Below are 7,934 nucleotides of genomic sequence, written 5' to 3' on the forward strand. Positions count from 1 at the left end.
GGGCCTACGGGGGTAAAAAAAAAAAAAAAAAAAATCAAATCAATACCCCAGTGGAAAGTTCCCAGCTCCTAGCGCACCCAAGGAAGCGCTACCTTTTAGCTAGACTCATTTTGCATGAATGGGCAGTGAGAGCTCAGGGCTGTAGCCCTAATGCCCCCAGCTCCCACGCCCCCAACCACTCAGCGCTTCAAGCTAAAGAAGCCTCCTTCACCTCTGCGGCCGCCTGTAGGCGCAGGCTGCTCCTTCAGCCCTAGCTGTCACTAGGGCTGGAGTCGGCGCTTGAGTCGCCCTTGGCCCCGCTTTTGCGCTCACCGTCATCTCCTTCTGAGACCACCGCTCCCACCTCGCTCCTCCACAGCCGCCTAGAAGGCGGCGGGAGCGCTACTCGCGAACGAGCGGGATTTAGGACCCAGTGACAAACCTGACACTGAAACATAACTAATGAATTTCAAAGACCTTTTGTTTCGTTTCCATTTTTCTTGCCCCTTTAATTGTTATTTTGCGATACCGGGGATTGAACTCAGGTCCTTGAGCTTGCCAGGCAAGCGCTTATCCTACTGAGCCATCTCCCCGGGCCTTGCCTCTTTACTTATTACTTTTGAGCTTTGAAACTGCAAGGCACTAGATGCTAAGCAGAGTCCCGCTTTGGATTCTGGTGCAGAAGAAAATCCTCAGTAGAACAACGAAGGAAATCCTAATACTGCCAATTTCGGGTTTGGTGACTAGCTTGTCCCAATACTAAGTTCTGAGCTTTCGTAACTGTGCGGACGCATCGCGGGGCGGCGGGGGGTAGCAGGGCCCGGCCCTGGGCACGGCTTCCTGCAGAGCTCCGCGGACGGCCTCGGCGCGGGGAAGCAGCAGCCCGCCGCTGTGCACGGTGCGCGCCAGCCCTGCGCCCGGCTGGCCGGAAGTGGTGGAAGTGTTTGACCAAGGTGTTTGCTGAGCCGGGTCGTCACGTTCGGGCTGCTGGCTGAGGACGCGTCTGCCCCGCGTTTCCAGGCCGCAGTCGCTTCTTCCCTCTCCTTCTGCGCCCCAAGTATTCCGGGGCGTCCGCCGCGGAGCAGCCGAGGAGCGGCTCCCAGCACCTGGCTTCGCGGGAGCGGGTCAGGTAGGAGGCGGGGCTGCGGCGCTTGTTTAATTAGACTTGGCGTGCAGTGTTTTAAAACAAGGAAGGGACATCCGGATCCGTGCGGGGAGATTATGGCTTTGACTGCCTAATGTGGGACGGTTTGGGTAGATCAAGTAAGGGGCTATTGGTTGATCTAGGAAAACGCCTGTAATCCCACACTCGGGAGGCTGAGGCTGGAGGAGGGTCGTTGTGAGTTCGAGACCAGTCTGGGCTACAGAGTAAATTTAAGCCCAGCCTGGACTGCGTAACAAGACCCTGCCTGTCACAAAAAGACAAAACAAAACAAAAACGTTCAACCAGGGCCGCAAAGTTGTGGTTGGTTTGGGAAGATTTTTGTGGATTGAGAAGAGTTGGCCCCTGAAGGTCCGGGAGGGTCAAAGAGAAAGAGGAGGAAACATTTCTAAAGTTTTGGAGCATGACCGAACTAGAGGACTCAGGAGGAGACCCGGGGTGGGGTGGAAGGATAATGAATTTGCTTTTGAGCGAGCTGTGTTTGAGTTACTAGCAGGCTATCCAGCTGGAGAGGTGTGTGTGGCAGTGGAACACAAACTCGCGCAGCAGAGGCCGGAAGAGGAAACTAGTGTAAACTGGCAGATAGGAGGCGTCAAGGGCAAAGGACCAGGATCTGATTTCTTGTAGGATTGAGGAGCCCAAGTTTTCCAGAGACCTGGCCCGGGGAAATAAGTGTCAGTCTCTGCAGACATGAAGGAGGTTGAGGAAGGAGTCTGAATTTTGGATTTAACAATTAGGAAGTCTTTGGTTGTTTTCCAGAGTTGCTTTAGTGGAAAAATAGAAAAACTGCTAACAGCCAGTAATCTGTTAATTCTGTCTTTTTCCCAGTGACTGGAGCGCTAGGCTAGGAGCTGGGTATGCTTTCTAGGCTTGGCTCTCCCACGTTCTGCTAGTGTAATTTTGGGTGAGTCATTATCCATGGACCGGAACAGGAAAATGTATCAGTGCAACCAGAGGGACCCGTTCATTTAAAAAAAAAAATAGGTTTATTGATACATTTAGGTATACATAATGATCACATCAATCATAGGGAATTTGTTTTTTGTTTTTTTGATTTTTTTTTTCATTTTATGTATTTGGTACAGGGTCTCCTATGCAACTTGGACTCGTGGTGATCCAGTTTTCAGCCTTCCCAGCGCTGGGATTACAGGTGTGTGTCCCACACCTGGGCTCAGACTCAGGTCGCAGGGCTTGGTCACCAGGACTTGGTCACCAGCTCAGCACGCCCTTCAGAGGGGGCCAGCATGGCATTCGGGATGGGGACCAAGCCCCAGTCCATGTGCTTGCCAAAGCAGACACTTAGTCTGCTGACCTGTCTCATAGGCCCAGTCATCATAGGGAATTTGGCCTTATACATAACTTGATTCTTTTTTCCTGATATAAATTGATTTCTTTTTTCAACTCCTCTTCCTGTTCTTAATTACAAAAGCTTTATCTCCATTTTTTTTCTTTTCCCTTCCTTCCCCCACCACAGTTCCCCTTCCCTTTTGAACATGTATCTTCCTTTTTCACAATATCTATTGCACATTTTAGGACCCTTTCATTTCTGGCAACACCTGACAGTCTGGAAAATTGGTGGTCTGTGGCGCACACTTTGTGAAAAATGGTGATGCAGAAGCTTAGAGCTGGGGGCCCGGGAGATGACGCAGTAGAATAAGTGCTTGCCTGGCAAGCTCAAGGTCCTGAGTTCAATTCCCAGTACTGCCACAAAAAAAAAAAAAAAAAAAATGCTGAGAGCTGGAATAGATGAAATAAAAAATCATATTTAACCAGATACAAAAGTTACATTTCTTGTTATATAGGTCTTGCTTTATCTTGGTCTTAACCACCTAGCAGAAAAGTATAAATATGAGGTATATTAATTAAAGCCATATTAATATGCTGAGCTGTAAAAAGCTCTAGTCAACAACTTTTGCGGACAACCCCCTACTATTGTGGACTACTGGACTGTGTTGGATTGTTTTGCTGAATTCAAGCACCTATAATATTTAGATGACAGTAGAATGCCTGTCTCTGACAGGACTGAACTGGAGAAGGGGGATACAGAGGAAGGACCATTTTGTATTTGTACATACAGAAGAGTTAGGATAGATGTACGGCTGCTTTCGCTTGGTTCAGTGAGAGGGAGGATTTGCTGTAGCAGTGTTTGGATGGGATGTCCTCGCTGCTTCTTGTGCTGTGGATGACCGCTGAGAAGATAATAATGTGCAATGTGTTAATTATTAAAAATGTCCTGTTAACCAACTTGGAAAGTGTCTCATTGGTATTTGTTTCTCAATAAAATAATAATAAAAAAAATAACCTCCCTCCCTTTGAGACTTGGTCACCTTCGTTTGCCCAGGCTGGTTTTGAACTCATGGCCCTAAGTAGTTTTCCTGTCTCAGCCTCCCAAGTAGCTGAGGCTACAGGTATACACTACCATGTCTGGCTTAATACTGATGTTCTAATTCTTTCAACATTGATTTGGCCACTGTAGTTCATTTCAGATATATCAGCGGTGCCCCAAATCACCCTCTAATGTATTTATGCTTATGTCCACTTGGAGATAAATGGGCTGTGACCCTTAGGCTTCGCTGTCAGCTTGATAGGACTCTCAGGCTAATGGAAAGGCAGCTGGCACGTGGGGCACAGTGCCCTAGTGGACTACCTTGGAGGACTGGGGCTAATGTGTTCTGTCCCCTGGCTGCTTCCTGGCCGCCAGGAGTGGAGCGGCTGTACCTCACCAGATCCTTCCTCCTTGGCCTCGCAGCCAGTCTGCTGTGGACCAAACCCCTGAAACTGTGAGTGGGTCAACCTCTCCTCCTCTAAGTTTCTGGTATCAGGTGTATTGTCCCAGTAAGAAGAAAGAGTAACACAGGCCCTCAGAATTTCAGTGTCTCATCTGTGATCAGAGTGTGGCAAGTGGTAAGTAAGGCTGGAGCCCAGACTTCCCGAGGCAGTGTCTTCTCCGTCCCCCTCCTGCTGTGTCCCTAGTCACCAACACTGAGCACATCAAACTGACTAGGTCACTAATCCTGGGTATTTTCATTTTCTTTCTTGCTTGCTTGCTTGTTTGCCTTCTGGTACCAGGAATCAAACTTAGGACCTTGTGCTTGCCAGCCAGGTGCTGTGCCCCTGAGCTATAGTCCCAGCCTCTGCCCTCTCCGTTCTTCCCTCTCCCCTCTCCCTCCTCCCCCTGTCTCTCTGTCTCTCTCCTTAACCTCCACAGTTGTCTTGGTTACTTTCCTCTTGTTGATGGACAAAATACCTGACACCCAAAATTAAAGAAAGGTTTCTTTAGCTCACAGTTTGTGGTGGTTTCAGTCCATACTCAGCTGGCTCCAAGACAGGGAAGCACATGGCAGAGGGCAGCAGCTCATGGTGGTAGAAAACAGCAAAAGAGTAAGAGCACCAGAGAGCAAGCCTCTCCCTTCCTTATGTTGCATTCAGGTTATCAGCCTCAGGGTGGGGGTAGTGCTTACACGCATAATCCCAGTATTGGATCATGAATTAATCACAAATTCTAGAAGCCTGCCGCCCCTTCACTGCATGAGGCTTGGGGGGAACATCAAACCATAACAACAGTCCCGGGGTCACAGGTATGTGCTCCATACCTAACTTCACTGTTATATTTTTAAAATCATTAGGGGGCTGGGGAAATACTAAGTGACAGAGCACTTGCCCAGCATTCTCAAGACCCTGTGTTTGATCCCTAGCATCAAAAACACAAAGCCCAGGGCTGGGGAGATAGCTCAGCAGCTTACATGCCTGCCTGGCAAGTGCAAGGTCCTGAGTTTGATCGCCAGTCCATTTAACTAAAAAAAAAAAAAATCCCCATAGAGCCTGGAACATGGCAAACTCGTGTTCAGCTCAGAATTCTGGGAGGCCACACCCACGGTGGCCAAATAGATTTGGTGCAGTAAACAGTGTTCTTAGCTCACCCTGCAATTGCGTAGTCTTTCCTCTTACAGTGTTTTCCCCTCGTGTTGACCAATTCTGTCTTCTGTGCAGCTGGTTGCCCGGTCCTGACCATACCATTCTTTTTTTTTTTTTTTTAATTTTTTTATTTATTTATTTGTGTGTGTGGCCAGCTCAGCCCATCAGGGGGCGCGGCTGGCTGGCATGTGGTGCTGGGGGATTGAACCGCGGTGCCTTTGTTTTTGCTAAGCTTGTTCTAAGTAGGTGCTTTAGACCACTGAGCCATCTCACCAGCCCCAACCATACCATTCTTGATGCAGGCAGGAGGTTGTACTTGATCATCAGGAATCCAAGCTGGGCGTGGTGGTGCATGGCTGTAGCGCTGGGAAGCTGAGACAGGAGGATCGAAGATTCCAGCCCAATTTGGATTGCATCATGAGTTATCGAGAGTCTGTCACACACATACACACACACGACAAATCTGCTGATCTATAGCATGGGGATAAAACATGGCCTCCCAAAAGATTCTTCTTTGATTCAATGCATAATCTCCTATTTACTGTTGCAAATTAAGATAGACATATCTACTTTAAAAAAAAAAAATGAGAGGGCCTGGGGAGATAGCTCAGTAGAATAAGTGCTTGCCTGGCGAGTGCAGGGACCTGAGTTCAATCCCCAGTACTGCAATAAAGAAAGAAAGAAAGAACTGAGGGGCCTGCAAGATAGCTCAGCAGACTAAAGTGCCTGCTTAGGCAAGCACAGGGACTGCAATGTGATCCCTGACACCACATGCCAGCCCTGCTCACAGGGTGGGCTGAGCCAGCTAGAGTCTAGGTGTAGTGGCGCACACCTGTAATCTGAGGAGGTGAGACAGGAAGATCACTATGAGTCCGAGCTGTGTATTGAGATCCTATACCAAATACAGATTTTTTTTGTTTGTTTGTCTAAAATGTCTCTATTTCACTTTTGCTCATGAAAGACATGAGGGGAAAGAAGTATGCAAATCTGGGTGGCAGTTATTTTCTCTTACATTAAGACAGTGAAGGGCTTAATCAGTAGAATAAGTGCTTGCCTGGCAAGTGCAAGGTGCCGAGTTCAATTCCCACTCAAAAGCTACCACAGCAAAGGGATGAATCCAGGACTCTCACTGATGTATTTTAAGCCTTTCAAATTGATGCTCACATTGTACAGAGACATTGGCATTAACCCTTTGAGTTTGGTGCACTGTCCTGGCTTCAAGTCTCCCAGCAGCTGCAAAATGGTATCCAAAAGCACCTGACTGGAATTGACCAAGAACCCACTACCGCAGGCTATGGCAGCAACATTTGCTACAATTCCAGCCAAAGCAAAAACAAACTGGTTCTCATCAGAATCAAGCTCCTTGGCATCCCCATCCAAAGACTTCACAATGGAGGCCTGCCCTGTAGCTCAGTTCTTTAAGTGGCTGCTTCAACAAAGCCGTCAGCCTTAGGTTGCTGTGGTTACTCAAGCCAGCCAAACCTGCCCTGAAGGCATCCTGAGAAAAAAGTCCTTCTTCCAGAGACTTCACAAAACTCTCCATTGTTTGGCCAGTGATGTTGAAAAACTTTGAAGCTTTATCTCCTCCCAACATGGCTTTGAGGACCTCCTCCTTGCTGCTGGAGATACCCCACAGCAGGATGCAGGCAGCTGCTCCCATTTCTGTACAGTATTCTGCCTGCTGCAAGAGCTGCTACTTTGCTTCATTCAACTGCTGTGGAAGAGTCAGTTTCTCCTTCTTCTCCCTTCCACTGTCAGCCTGCAAAGTTTCCAGGCGGGCTTTGAAATGCTCACAGTCCAGTTGTAGCTGCTCCAATTCTTGCCCTTTTATTTCCAGGTTTTTTTATCTTTAACTTCTGGAAGCTTTCCAAGACATCTCCATTTAGTATTCTGGGTAAGAAGTCCCGTATCTGCATCACTTCGGTTGTCAGCCAGTCCAGGTCCTTCTTTCTGACGCTAACAAATTCTTCTTTAGTTCCCATAGGCCGGCAGGCTTCTGTTATGCCACCCTCCTCTCCCATGGCCACCAAATACAGATCAAAGCGCCTGCTTAGGCAGATGCAGGGGCTGGGGGTTTGATCCCCAGGCCTGCCCTACTGGCTCCACCCCCAGGGTTTGCTGAGACTACAATAGAGACTGGGTGGGCATGGTGGTGCGCACCTGTAATCCCAGCACTTGGGAGGCTGTAAACAGGAGGATCACTACAAGTTCGATCTGTGTAGTGAGATCCTGTAGACCCTGTAGATCCTGTACTAAAATTAAAAAAAAAATTAAAAATTAAAAAAAAGAAAATGACCATGTAAAACAACCAACATGATTTTATGAAGATTTGCAAAGGACTAAATCCAACAGGCTGTACTGAGTATTGCTGTGGCTCACTCTTTTATTTACTTATTTTTTAAAATTTATTTGTGCAGTTCAGCCTGGGCTTGAACTCTCTGCAGCCCAGGCTGGCCTTGAACTCACAGGGAGCATCCTGCCTCTGCTTCCAAGCCCTGGGATGACAGGCGTGTGCCCCCAAGCCCAGCATCTGGCTCCTCCTTTTAGACTTTCACATTTAGTCCTGTTTAATGTCATCAATGATAGAAAGTTGATGTGCTGTTGATCCCGCTGAAGTTTTCCAGGTGCTGTAAAACGGTGGCTAAGTGTGTCAGCTCTGAGGTCGGCAGTCCCAGCTAGGGTGGTTGCGCTGCCTCTGCTCCAGTTTGATTGACTCTTTTACTGTATCATATGTTGTCTTGCAGAGTGCAAAGAGCAAATAGAATAATCTAAAGAAAACACTTGGCTCAGGCCCAGCACATGGAAAACACAACAGCAAGAGCTGACTGTTGGCTATGTCATTTTTGAAAAGTTCTGCTAGTTTGTTTTTTTTTTTTTT

At 47.8% G+C, this 7,934-nt stretch overlaps 1 protein-coding gene and 1 pseudogene across 1 annotated transcript in view; one reads left to right on the top strand and one right to left on the bottom strand.

The window, feature by feature from the left end:
- The first annotated feature begins 965 nt into the window (after positions 1-965).
- Positions 966-7,934, top strand: part of Ccdc125 (coiled-coil domain containing 125) — a 73,969-nt gene continuing 67,000 nt past the window's right edge. Inside the window, exon 1 of the mRNA XM_023704657.1 lies at positions 966-1,108. The gene's annotated coding sequence lies outside the window, so the exon portion shown is untranslated. The remainder of the gene's footprint in view (positions 1,109-7,934) is intronic.
- LOC101568593 lies at positions 6,103-7,077 on the bottom strand (annotated as a pseudogene).

The sequence above is a fragment of the Octodon degus genome, unplaced genomic scaffold, assembly GCF_000260255.1.
Source record: "Octodon degus isolate 3935 unplaced genomic scaffold, OctDeg1.0 scaffold00001, whole genome shotgun sequence".
NCBI lineage: Eukaryota > Metazoa > Chordata > Mammalia > Rodentia > Octodontidae > Octodon > Octodon degus.